This window comes from Melospiza melodia, chromosome 6 (assembly GCF_035770615.1).
Source record: "Melospiza melodia melodia isolate bMelMel2 chromosome 6, bMelMel2.pri, whole genome shotgun sequence".
Classification (NCBI taxonomy): domain Eukaryota; kingdom Metazoa; phylum Chordata; class Aves; order Passeriformes; family Passerellidae; genus Melospiza; species Melospiza melodia.
Window position 1 is genome coordinate 64869800 of NC_086199.1, and position 13378 is coordinate 64883177.

Sequence of the window (13378 nt, forward strand, 5' to 3'; positions counted from 1 at the left end):
CTTACATCCTTATTTTTGGTAGTTCCTGTGTGGTTTTTTAAAGATGTGTGTGTGGCAGTGTCAATCTGGAGGCAGCAGTGGCTCCTGTGACTTCACTAATTCTGCATTAGCCACAGCTCCATGTGAGCCAGAGCAGTGTAAGGTGCTGTCCTGAACATTTTCTTGCATGCAGCGTGGGGATAACTGATAGCTTTCTGTACAAAGTGTTTGGATCCATGGATGGAAAGAACTGAGAGAGAGGCTAAGCACTGTAGTTTGTAAGTGGAAAATTGACCTCTAGTTAGCCTCCCCCTTCTTCTAAGTATACACTGTGTTTTGTTTGATAGTGGAAATCTAATCCTTTGGGAAGCACAAATTCCTATAACAGCTCTGATATGTATAAATAAACCCATATTCCTCATTACAAACAACATCAAAGCAATCACAGTATGGATTAAAATACACAACCCACCCTCCTCCATACTAATGTGCAGCAATGCAGAGTTCAAATGAAGCCATTAGCAGTATCTCCAAGTATTTGGCAAAAGCAACCACACTTGTGTAGCTACGGGCGATGAAAGTCCCTACTACAGAAAGGGAGGGACAGGGGGAGTAGCCTGCATTGATCTAATTAGTCAATGGAGCACAAAGAATGTAAAATCTCATTATATATCACCAGGAAAATTTGGCTTGAGAAGTAAAGAATATGAAACTGATTTGTCCATGGGTGGGTTATTCGTGTCTTTGAATCTTCCAACAGGAAACAGGATTTCTGAGAACATCGTAGAAACGTGCACATGCACATACATGCACACACAGAGAAATATATACATATATATCTATCTGTATGTATGTCTGTGTGGATACATAGGCACATACATAGAGCCAGATCCTGAAATTTCTCAGCCCTTACCCAAGGTGTGTTTTCATGAGACAATTCCTGATAGGGAGAAATTGAAGATTTTGAATTATTTTTTTTTTAATTTGGATTGCTGATGCCAGTCGCAGCCTGAAAGCACAGTGTGTAGGTGTTCCAGTGTTACTAAACCCAGACCTGGGGTTCATCCCATTGCCCCAGGCAGTGCAGCTCTCACGCACGTAACAGATCTTCTTCCTAAAGATCTGCTTAAAAATGGGGACTTAAAATGACTTTTTGTATCTTGCTTTTTGCCTTATCTTTGAAGCCTTTCAGGGATTTGTGTTACGTTTTTGGAATTTCTCTGATACCCAGAGTAACTTAAAACATTTATATTTCAATTTAGGCCAAGTTTCTGTCCCAGTCAGTGTCTCCCAAGAGCTGAAGATACAAGTTAAGTGCCAATAAAAATTACAACACATCCCCCCCATCACCAAAAATTTTAAAAACGGCAAAAACAACCCCAAAACCCCACAAACCTAGCACAATACACAAGCAGCCACCCACAAAGCCCCAAAGCTAAATAGCTAACTAGACAAAACAAAAGAGGAGAGGAAGAGACACAAGCACTGAAATGAAGAGACTAGTTCAGTCTTGCAAGTGGCCAGTAGCAGGAACAAAGGAAGAAGCCATCCTACTTCTTCCTCACAGAGTAAAACAGAAGGTTTGTGAGTCTCCAGAAGTTTGTAGAATCAGGAGGGGGATGGCATTTGGAGAAAATGAGTGTTAACACTGCGGGTGCAGTTAGTGATTTGACTCTCGATTGCTTATTTTTTTATAAATATTTAATGTTGGCTGTGTTCCAGCTGCATTCTGCTCTGCCCCAACCAGACTAGTAGGGTCATTTTTGTTGGCCACTTTTGTATCTGTCCACCCTGGTTCTGCTTTGCTCCTTTCCCTTGAGCTCTGCTGTGACAAAAGCTCCCTACCTAACTCATCTTCTACTCTGGTTGAGGGTGTAATGTGGATTGAGGTCATGTCAGCAGTGACTTGATGAAAAGGAGAAAGATCCTGTGACCCTCAGCACTCAAGGTGAGCACAGTCAGATCCCACAGTCTGACTGGGCGCTGTGTGCAGTAAACCGGCAAAAAGATCTTCCTTTCTCCCCAAAACAAGCAGCACATACCTGCTGGTCCCTCTTAGACATTGCAAACCCATCCTGAGCTATTTCTGAGCAGTGAACTCATGTGCCATGTTCAAATAGAGTCTAAAACCAGCAAAACTTCATGTTTAATTCCAGATCTGCACAAAGAAAAAATGTGCACCTCTACTGCTGACAGGGGCATTGAACTACCCAGGGGCTGTTGATGCTTCACAGATACTTTGAGAATTCTCTGCTTGGTGGGGAAGGACACATTGGAATTAACTCTCAGAATTGAAAGAGTGCTGGTTTTTCAGTCAGTGTCAGTAGAAGTCTTTTAGGTGGTTTTTGGCTTGCAGGTCCCCATTGCCATTGTTCTGTCAGCAATTGTGAAGGCTCTGGGAGTGCCTCAGTGGGAGATACTGCACAAGGGAAACTGATTCATTTGTATGTAGAAATTAATGACTTTCACCACATTATAAATAAATAAAAATAAAACATGAGCAGACTGAAAAACACATGTGCAGGCGGACATCCAAGGACCAGGTTTTTGATGAGGCAGGTCTTGTCCCTGAAACACACCCTTTCATTCTCTGCTTTCCTTAAAGCCAGGAGTGCTGTGCAAGGTGTAAGATTAAAAGGATAGCTGGAGCTAAAGCAGGAATGCTGAGCCCTTTTTGGAACAGGACTAGAATGCTTCACAAGTGTGGGGTTCTGCCATTTGAACCAAAGTCTAAACCTAACTTCAGGAAAGAAGTTGAATATTTGTGTCCATTTGCAGGCCTGCAAACTTGGTGCCATTTATAATGAAAATAAAAACCATTGACAATTACTGAGGTTGCTAAATGAGAAATTACTGAAATACAATGCAGGGTTGGCAGAGGGCTGTGGTAAAGGCTAGAGGGGGTTTCTCCACAACCCAATCATGTTTTAGCTGGTACTGGCAGCTTAATACCTAGACCCCTGCAGGTGCCACATTTTCAAGACCTGGATCTCAGCCATTGTTCTCTGGAGCTTGACTTGACCCTTAAGTGAGAGGCTGGAGGGAATGGTTTATACTCATGAACTGTGAATGCAGCACAGTGTCTCATTCTGAGTATCTGCTGCGCTCTTGCAGCAGACTTCTTAAATGAAAAGGCAGAAGGTAGCTAAAATAGACTGTCTAGCCTTTTTATGAGCTGCTTTGTTTTAAAGTTGGCTGGAGGAGTGAGTGGAATATTAGCTGTGGTATGTTTAGGTAGACTGCATCTTGACCACACCACTGAAAAAGTGTGCTCGAGTACTTAGTACAGTTTGCAAAGACAGTGACTGCAACTCCAAAATCAGATGTTGCACTTCCTTTTTTTTGTTGTTTATTCCATTGCAAAAAGTGACCTCTTAGAGGAGCAGGACTTCTGCATTGCCCATGTGTGTACTCATAGAGGAGGTGCGTGAGCCTGCAGACACTGGGGGAAATAAGGAGCGCCATGGACAGGGCACTGGGAGCCACTGAAACCATGGCTTTGGTTGGGAAGGGCTCCCCTGCCCCCCAGTCATGTGCTTTTTCAGTAATTCAAATGACAAGGCAGCTAAGTCATTTGCTTTCATTAACCACAAGCTCTAGGAAGAACAAACTTATATTATGCAAGTGCTTTCCTAAAATTAATATAAAATAAGAGGAGGGTAATAATATATCTGAGGAGTATTTGTTAGCTAGTAGTCTCTTCTCCTGATATTTCAAAAGCTGGGTCTGATACCCATGTCTCAAACTATGATCACAAGAGTTGCCTGAACCCATGTAGTACTGAGTGAGAAAAATATATTTGTTTTTCTCTTTGGTAACAGTTTGTTGTTGTCAAGTAGATTTTTTTCATTACTATGTCAAAATGACTTTTGGATCCAGGACATTCGTGGTGTGAAGTCCCATGCTAGTCTGACCTGTGGCATGCAGGTTTGCCCAACTACAATTCCTCAGAATTTTCTAATGTGTTACAGTTTCTAATGTGTTACAGAGGTTTTTTAATTGAATGAAACTACATAGATATGACAAAATGTCTTCTGTAATCTGTCATGATACTGCAGATGCTTTTCCTCTTCCACTATTAAATATTTTGTCAAGTGTATGGAAAGGTGTGGGGCTATGAAGAGAAACAAGATTTCAGAGTGTGTTGTCACCTATTTTTACTTAAGAATATGCTCACAAAGACTGTCTAGAAAGATGCAGCTTTAGGCTACATGTGGGAGACTTTACTCCTGTGGAGTAGTAATTACCTCTAGATAGCAAAACCAGACAGAAATTTTACATTGTTAACTATTCATGAGCTTTAAACAACACTTGGAAAAATATCTGAAATCTAAGTTTACCCTGTAAGTCTAAGTTCTGAAGTTTAACCTGGAAAAGAAAGTAGAAGTTCTGTAATTTGCCACGGTGCAGCTTTTTTTCCTTAATCTAATTATATCAATCTTAACCAAAAAAAAAAGAAAAAGGAAAGAAAAAAAACGGCTTTTTTTTTCCCCTCTTATGGTTATGTTTGAGACTCACTAGCATAATTGTGCCAAAACCAGGGTTGAAGTTTCTTGCTATATAAGAGCGTTGCTGTTTTCAGAGCTGGCAGATTGTCTGTTCACAATGGATTCCATATGTGCTGGAGACCACAACGTGAAGGGATTTACAGAGTACAAGTTGGAGTGCAAATAGTGGAGGTGGGAAGCCCTCATCTCCTTGTTTTTTAGTTTAAAAGGGCTTCATTAAACAGCAGTTGCACAGAATCCCAGAATGGTTGGTGCAGGAAGGGACCTCTGGAGGTCATGTCCAGCCCCCACACTCAATCAGGGCCACCTAGAACTGGCTGCCCAGAGCACATAACTTGTGAATATCTCCAAGGATGGAGACTCCACAGCCTCCCTGGCCAGCCTGTGCTCTGGCTTGGTCAGTCTCACAGTGAAAAAGTATTTCCTGATGTTCAGAGGGTATCGCCTGGGTTTGAGTCTGAGTTTGTTGCCGCTGGTGCTGTCACTGGGTACTACTGACAAGTGGTGTGGCTCTGCATTTTTCACTCCTTTCCTGCAAGTGTTTACGTACATTCATGAGATTTCTCCCTGAGCTTTTCCCAGGCTAAACAGACACATCTCTTTCAGCTTTTTTTTTTGGTAGGAAAGATGTTAATCACCTTTGCAGCCTTTTGCGGTGCTCACACCAGCTCTTTGTGCTGAGGAGCATGGAACTGGACGCAGTACTGCAGGGGAACCCTCATGAGTGCTGAGCAGAGGAGGATTAGCTCCCTTGCCCTGCTGGCAGCACTCCTCCTGATGCAGCCCAGAGTGCCATCACCTTCTTGCAGCAGGAGCACGTGTTCAGCTTGGTCTCCACCAGGACCCCAGACCCTTCTGTGCCCAGGTGCTGTCCACCCAGCACGTGCAGGTGCCTTGGCAGGGTTCCTCCCCCACTGCAGGATATTTGGTACACTCTCTGTAGATTGCTATTGACCTTGCTACAGAAAAGGCTAAATAAAAAAGTAATGTTCTGTGGCCCTCAAGTTCTGCATGAATGCTGTGTCCAAGGGTAATCAAGCTACCTGCATTCATAAAATGTAGTGTGCATTACACCCACAAAAATAAATGAATGAATGACCAGTGGATGTAGTTCTTTACCATATTTCTGTCATTTTAAGCAGTTTACACCTTTCCATTGTTTTGGAAGTCTGAAACTGGAATGCAGGAGAAGAATGTGCTGTTGTTGTGTTTCAGAGTGGCTCACTCTTAGGTTGCTTGGCTTCACCTGGACTTTATTCACACAGCACTATAGCTGAGAGAGGACAGGACAAGTTTCAGGTTTTAATTCAAATTCTTAGTCTGTCTGGCTGTACAGCCACAAAAAGGCATGTGCTGGCAGAGGAGGAAATGAGAGCAAGCTGCAAAGTTGGATGTGTAGGAGAGGTTCTTGAACTGTCTCTTCCAGTGGCTGAAAATGATCCTGAAGTTGCTGGGCTATTGTGTAATAAATTTATAATCTCAGCTGTGTTAAGAGAGGTGAACAAACATTTTAAAACTTTACTGCTGGCTTCAGTTTTCTCAAGTGGAGCCAAGCATTCACCTGGGGAAAAGAAGATTTAACACTTTTTTTAGATACCTGTGGAACAACACTGACTTTTGTAGCTTTTAATCCAAAGCAAGAGGAGAATCAAATTTAAGAGCTTTTTCCTAGGCATATCAAATAGTGTTGTACTGGTAGCAATGAGATCCAGGAGAAACAGTTTCTTGTGTTCACATAACCCTCTAGAAGCAAATAAAGAGAGCTGGAAGTCTTCATATGCATTTCTAGGGGTACTAACTTGAGAAGAAATAATACTGTTTGAATTACCATGCTTCAGTTTTTCTTGGCTGAAAAAATCCCAAGATTCCTTTTTCTTTTTATGCAAAAGTATTTTCAGGAAATATTCTTTGATTATGTAACTGTTTTCACAGAAACAGCTTTAAACTAATTTTCCAGTAGAATATGATTTTAATATTGGGTATCTGACTCCTGAGGAGACTTCTGTGAATACCCTTGCAACATCTTTCATTTCTGCCATTGACTTCTTCTAAGCTGAGAATAGACTTGTCTCTAGTTCCTTAAGAAATGAGAAAAAAGTTTGCATTGCCTTCATCTGTGTTACTGAGATGAACTGCTTTTTTTTGTTTGTTTTGTTTAAGCCTTAGTTCAGAATTTCAGGAATTTCATGCAGAATTTTTTGTGTGTGTGTGTGTTCTTATAGGCAGCTTACCAGTGATTCCTTAAAGCTTTTTTGTTGTCAGAAGGTCCATCAGTTTTAAATAAAGCTTGAGTATGTGTTTCTGATTAATTGAAAAGTTTCTGTACAAGTATTGGCAAGCAAATTGATAGCACAACTGCAAGTAGTTTTGTTTAATTTTGAATATGTGATTTTATACAGCTTTAAAAAAAAAATCAGCAGTGTTATGCCATAGATAAAGATGAACAAGTGCATTGTAGGGTGATGTCTTTATGTTCCAACCCTTAACATTCTATAGTTTTGAGTTGCTTTAACAGATGGAAGTTGCATCCAGGCTGGATGCTGTTGTGCTCAGAGCTGCATATGGATTTCATATTTGGTGGAGTTCCTTCAAAGACTGGAGTATTGGACAGCATTGGCTTGGCCTTTCACCTCTTATTTCTCTATCTCTTGAAAGTGTTATGAACCAGAAATGTCATGTCCAGTCTAGAAGCAAACTCTGTCTGCTGTTAATGTGAGTTTTGGGTTGGCATGAATCATTTCAAGCTTTCTCTCCTCTTACACTTGAGAGCTCTATTGTTTGAGGAGATGTTTGTAAGACCCTGGCAAGGAGCAGTGGGTGTAGCTGGTGATCTCCTGTGATCCTTTTCTTTCCTTTAAGAGCCTGAGTACTGCTAAAATCATATTTGACCTCAGGGGCCTTGAGGATTCCAATCTGGAGATTCTTCTCCTCCTGATTAGTATCAGAAGATAGGAAATACTTTCCTCAGATGATCATTTCTAGCCTTTCTTTCTAAGTAAGCTTTGCCTCTTGCTCCTTTCAGGACTTACTATTAAATTACTGAGTTAGACCTTTAAAAGGTCTAAGAGCATGTGTGCTGAGGCCAAAGTCCATCTGGTCCTAATTTCTAACTCCAACAGTGAACCAAACCAGGTATCTACAGAAGAAGAGAAGCTGGGTGTGCATATGCTATTTACCTGAATAACTCTCTCATATTTCAATTATTTTTAAGCTCAGGGGCTTTCCCTTGACATGGCAGGGCACCAGTTGATCCATATAGTTTGGGTGCTTGGGAGATACGAGTTGAGTTGTCAGCATTTCTGCCTTTGCCCTTTATTAAAATACTCTGTTGGAGGAGTGTGTTTGTGGCTCACATGAAATGCTTTATTGGTTTCATCTACTACTCCATCATTCTTGCTCTAGCCTGAGCTGCCATGGGAGCAGCTGCTTGTCTGCTACAGAAAGAACTCCTTTAGAAATAAACATCCTTGAAAAAAACAATTCAAAACAGTGAAAATGTTACTGTTTTCAGTTACTGGTGTTTCATTGTCCTTCTCTTGTAAATTCAGTCTCCTGTAGTAGCAGGTTTTCAGTTGTGCTGCCCTTCAGGGAGGGAAATACGGCCATTAAATAACTACTTTTAAAATACATATTTCCCATCCCCACCTCTTTAAAACTGAATCCTGGTTTTTGCTGATAGGTTGTTAAATGAGGATAAAAACATCCATTCTTCCAGGTATAGTGCCATAAATGGACATACCAGCTAATCTAGGGTCTATTGTTTAACCTTGGCTTTCCAGTGGAATTTCTGTGCATGAGACTTGTGGTGACTTAGGGCACAAGGGATCATTGCTGTGCTCCTTGAAGCACTGTATGTGCCTAGCACGGTGTGAAGAGCTACAAGTGACTTCAGATAATTGCACTGTGGTGAGGCTGAGAAAAAGAATGTGTTATGATTCTCCGGGGCAATGCTAAGAAGTTGAGCTCTGAGCAAGAGGTCCCACTGTGCTGGACAAAACACCAGCAGCTGAATCTCAGTTTGCTGTGGACAGAGGCTGACTGCAGGAGACCCTGCATTGTAAGGACTCTGGAGGGGGCATGACTCGACCAGTGTTTCTCAATCAGTTGTGCAGGAACCTCTCATTGGCTGTGACATAAAAGGTTATTTTTGAAAAAAACCACTAAAATCCACCTATTTTGGGGCATGGAAACAAAAAGAATTAAAATACCAGTAGTACATACTACACTTATCTTTGTATTTCGTTGCAAGTTAATGTTAAGCATGGTAACATTGGATAGGAGACAGGTTTTTCTTTGGAAAGATTGACCAGTATTGGTGCCACTTTCTGTGTCAAGATCTATTGTTTCTGCTATTTTTGGCATCCTTTTGACTTTTTAAGAAATTCCAGTTGGCTGCTGAAATTGCTGATTGGTTTTTTGGACTCAAAAGTTTACCACAACTCTTTTTTCATATCAAGCTCATTGTGTTTCTTTTCATGCCTTTTTTCCATGCTGTACATGTACATTACAGGTGTCCTTGCAGTCCCAATATCACCATCAGAAAAACAACATGATAGATATTTACATGATGTGCTATTTCCACAGACTTCTAGTGGTCTATTGAGTTGAGAAAATGTTTGAAGATGGAAAGATAATGTTACTGGATTATTCTAGTCCCTTGGAAGAAATGGGAAATCATGAGAGAAAAATTAAGATACATGAATTTTAGAAATACTCCTGTGAAAAGTTTAAATTCTTCTTCACCTTTCCCAGACCAGATATCTAGAAGTTGGAAAGGCATATTGTTTTCATAATGGGTGTTAGCTAAATTTCAGAGTTGTTGCATGTCCCTTTAAGCTCACAGTGGTCAGAATTTGAGAATGAAAAACTATTTACTGAAGGTAAAATTTCCCTCAGGTGCATTGAATAAGCAGCTTCTACCTAAAAATAAAACTGGAATACTAATTCAGTAGTTTCTGCATGCTTTAGGGGCTAGCCACTAGTTGCCATAAATTATTTTCGTGTTTAACTTTTCCCCCTTTTAGTAGTTTTTAAGTATGTGATTGTGTTCCTGCCTATGAGAGGTAGGTTACAGAATTGACCAGCTGCACCCTTAATCCTCTGCTATCCTCTGAGCAGAAAAATTTCTGGAAATGTCAGGCTGATGTAATTCACGGAGAACATTATTTACTCTTAGAAGAGGCTTATAAAACATAAGCAGGTTCAAAATCGCAGTCTTGTTAACATGGCCTTTCCAACAAGAAGATCATCCATCTATCAGTGTCTGCTAGAGCCTATTTCATGTGCTTGTATTTTGGAAAGTCTGTCTGAAAATGCAGTACTCTCTGTGGAACTAAAAAATGTTGTGAAGTCCTAAGAGAACAGTAGGTGTGATGGTGATTTCTTGTGGAAATGCAGTACTCTCTGTGGAGCTAAAAAATGTTGTGAAGTCCTAAGAGAACACTAGGTGTGATGGTGATTTCTTGTGGAAAAATATGAACAGATCACCACTGCGAATAAATAACTGCTTCACATAGTAGTAATATAAGCACAAGGATAACAATGTGTTTTGTTTATATTATTTCCAGAGAAAAGGGGAGATCACTATGAAGTACCGCTTTTTATTCTGTAGATTTATATTCTGTTGCATTTGTCATCTTTGTAGGTGGTTGGGTTGGTTTGTGGGTTATTAACAAGTCACTCTTTTATCCCAAAGCATTGATGAAAGGTGGCTGTGTTTCAGCTGTTGGAAATATTAATGAATGGCTTACACTCAGCTGAATATAGACTGTGGTATAGACTGCTCACAGCTGCTTCACTCTTCTCTTTTTGGGGCAGGCTTCTTACCCATAGGAGTTTTCTATGTAGTTCCATTTTTCTTTGTCTTTTTCTTTCCCCGCTGACTTTCCTGTTTTCTTTTCCATGCTACCTACCCGATCTGTCTCACAAGTTCTTTCTTGAGCTAGAGAAGGCTGGCTATGTTCACTGGAGGTGCCATTCCAGAGCCTGCTGGTGAGAATCCTTAGAAGCCATTCAGAGCAGGGTTGAGGTGGGAAGGGCCCTGGAGCTCAGCTGGCCCAAGCCCTGCTCAGGCAGGGTCACCTGGAGGGGATGCTGGGGGCCATGACCAGATCACTTGGGAATTGCTCCAACGGTGGAGATCCCACAATCTCCTTGAGCAGCCTGTTCCAGTTCTCAGGCACCCTCACAGCAAAAGTGCAGCTTTCCACAAGACCTGCAAGACTCACAGAGCTACAAGCCCACCACGAGTCCCCTGAAATTGCCAGTCATGTCGCTTTACTGTTGCCAAGCTGCTGTGTCTGCTCACGTAGTGATTCAGCTCAGCCCAAGAATTGATTTCCATTTGACTGCATCTTTGTCTTTAGCAATCAAATAAATTTTGTTTCATCTTAGTGACTGAAATAGAGGGGTATGGTCTTAGAGGTCTCTTTGTTTTTCTGTCAAAAGATGTCCTGTGTCTATGCTGAATAGCTGGTTTTTCATAGATGCACCTGAAATACAGTTTGACTACATGAATCATGCTGATGTGTAGAATTTAATTGCATTGTTTTACTTTAATCTTCTTCAAAGAACCAAGAGCTTTTGAGTGTTATATTTAGAAATATTTGTAAAATCATTTTGCATACATTGCAGCAGCATCTAAAAAAAAATCACACCTTACCACCTTCTTGTGTTTTTTGTGTAATTCAGTTCATTAAGGCGTTTGATGTTGATTTCACTTTGCCCACAACAGATTTTAGCTGAGCTTGGCAAGGCCTCATTAGGACATTTGTCATTGAAGTCTTGAGACTAATCAGGGGCTTTCAGTGTGTGACGCTGTTCAAGGGGAGCTTTTAGTGTTTCATGTGTAAAGCACAACACATTTAGTGTTTCATTTATCCTTTGAGATCCATTTATCACTTACAGAGAGGGAAAGAAAACCCTGAGTAGAATAAAGCCTATTCTAGTCAATTTGTGCTAAATTATAAGGATTGCACCTTAAAGTCTTCCCTTTTGTCTGAAGTCAGCAGATCTTGGTTGTCAGATATTAAAAGATGAGTTAATATGGTATTTTATTATCTTTTCTTGTCTTTCCTCCATGTTGTACATGTATGTTGTAAAGGTTCTTGCAGTCCCAATATCACCAGCAGAAGAACAACATGGTAAATATTTACATGATGTGCTATTTCCACAGGCTTCTAGTGGTCTGTTGAGTTGAGAAGATATTTGAATTTGGAAAGGAGAGGGTAAAGATCTTAGTGGATTATTCCAGTCCCTTTGAAGAAATGGGAAGTGCTGATTTAACAGCAGGAGTGGTGCTTTTGGCCATATGGTGGGGCCTGTTTGTAGATTTTTACTTTGAGTCCTCGTGGTTTCACTTGATATGCCAGAGTGGAGCTGGATCCCTGGGAAGGTGGATGGCAGCAAAATTTGAAGTAAAGGTTGTGTAAATGTACCTTTATTGACCTGCATGTGACACCTCCCTGTTCAAGCTTTGCCCTGGCTCCTGCTATGATACCATCTCAGGGGGAGAGTTAGCATTTCCTGCTTGTTGCCATGAGAGCCATTTAGATGGCTCAATTGCTCTCAGCACAGAAAAATCCTCCAAATCAGAGCTGCCCTTTCTGCATCCCAGGGAAGCCTGCTTGCATTTGTAGGTGTTCTGTCTGTAGTATTAGGGAGGAATGTTTGGGAGAGAGAGAGAGCAAACATTTACTCCATCATTTTCTTAACCAAACTACAAGCTATTAAACATGTTATTGCTGTCTGATTCCACATTTTGGTCCTCCTTTCCCATTGTGTTGAACAGCGTATAATTTGAGAGTGCTGCAGTAAGGTCTCACCAGTAAGGTCTCTCTTCTCTTCCCCAGGCTGAGGAACACCAACTCCCTCAGCTTTTCTTCACAGCAGAAGTCTTGCAGCCTCCTGATGATTTTTGTGGCCCTCCTCTGAACTGGCTCTCAGTCTCTCTCGTGCTGGGACCCCAGAGCTGGCTGCAGGTGTGGCCTCCAGGTGTGGCCTCCCCAGAGCAGAGCAGAGAGGGAGAATCACCTCTCTCTACTGCTGGCCACCCTGCTTTGGATCCAGCCCAGGATATGAGTGACTTTCCTGGCCGGGAGCACACGTGGCTGGCCCATGGAGATGTTTTTCACCCACCAGCACACCCACATCTTCAACAGGGCTGCTTTCAATCCCATCATACCCAGCCTGTGTCAGTGCCAGGGTTCGCCCTGACCCAGGTGCAGCATCTTGTACTTGTTGAACCTCATGAGATTCCTGAAGTTCTGCAGCTTGGTGTTGTCTGCAGCATCCACAGATGTGCATGGGTTTCAATAAATGTGTCTGTATCCTTGGATTCAGTCTTCCCATGTACATTTCAGTCAGCAGCTCTAGTGTTTGGATTATACTTCTACTGTCCATTTCTGTAAAGGTAGATGGAAATGTGGAAGCTTCATCCTCATCCTGCTGCTACAGTGTTGTGAGGGAGATGCTGTTTCTAAGTGTGGCACCAGATTGGCTCCAGCACCTGAGTATGTGTGACGAACTTTTGAACCTGCAGTATTGCCTGTGGGACTGAGAGATCTCACTTCTAAATAAGCGAGCTTTTAGGGTCTGCCTGGACATGATGTAATGACATAATTGCAGAACCATTTGGCTTTTAACCACCGATACAGCTTTTTTTTTCTTTTTAATGTACTCTATTTAGCTTAGCAGAATAAAAATATATTAATCTTCATTCTCTGCTACTCCATCAAGTAAGTTGATGGGCAGATACAAAGCTCCCTTAACTTGGTTTGCAGGAATGCCAGTGTTATTTTTAACTGTCTCCAGCAGGAGGCTTTTTGTCTGGAAGGAGTCCAGGGGTGCACATTGTAGCCTCTGCTCAAACTCACTGCTGTTAAAGGGCTGAT

At 41.5% G+C, this 13378-nt stretch overlaps 1 protein-coding gene across 1 annotated transcript in view; it reads left to right on the forward strand.

Annotated features, from left to right (window-relative positions):
• Positions 1-13378, forward strand: part of LRP5 (LDL receptor related protein 5) — a 124762-nt gene that overhangs the window by 84207 nt on the left and 27177 nt on the right. The gene's annotated exons all lie outside the window — the stretch shown is intronic.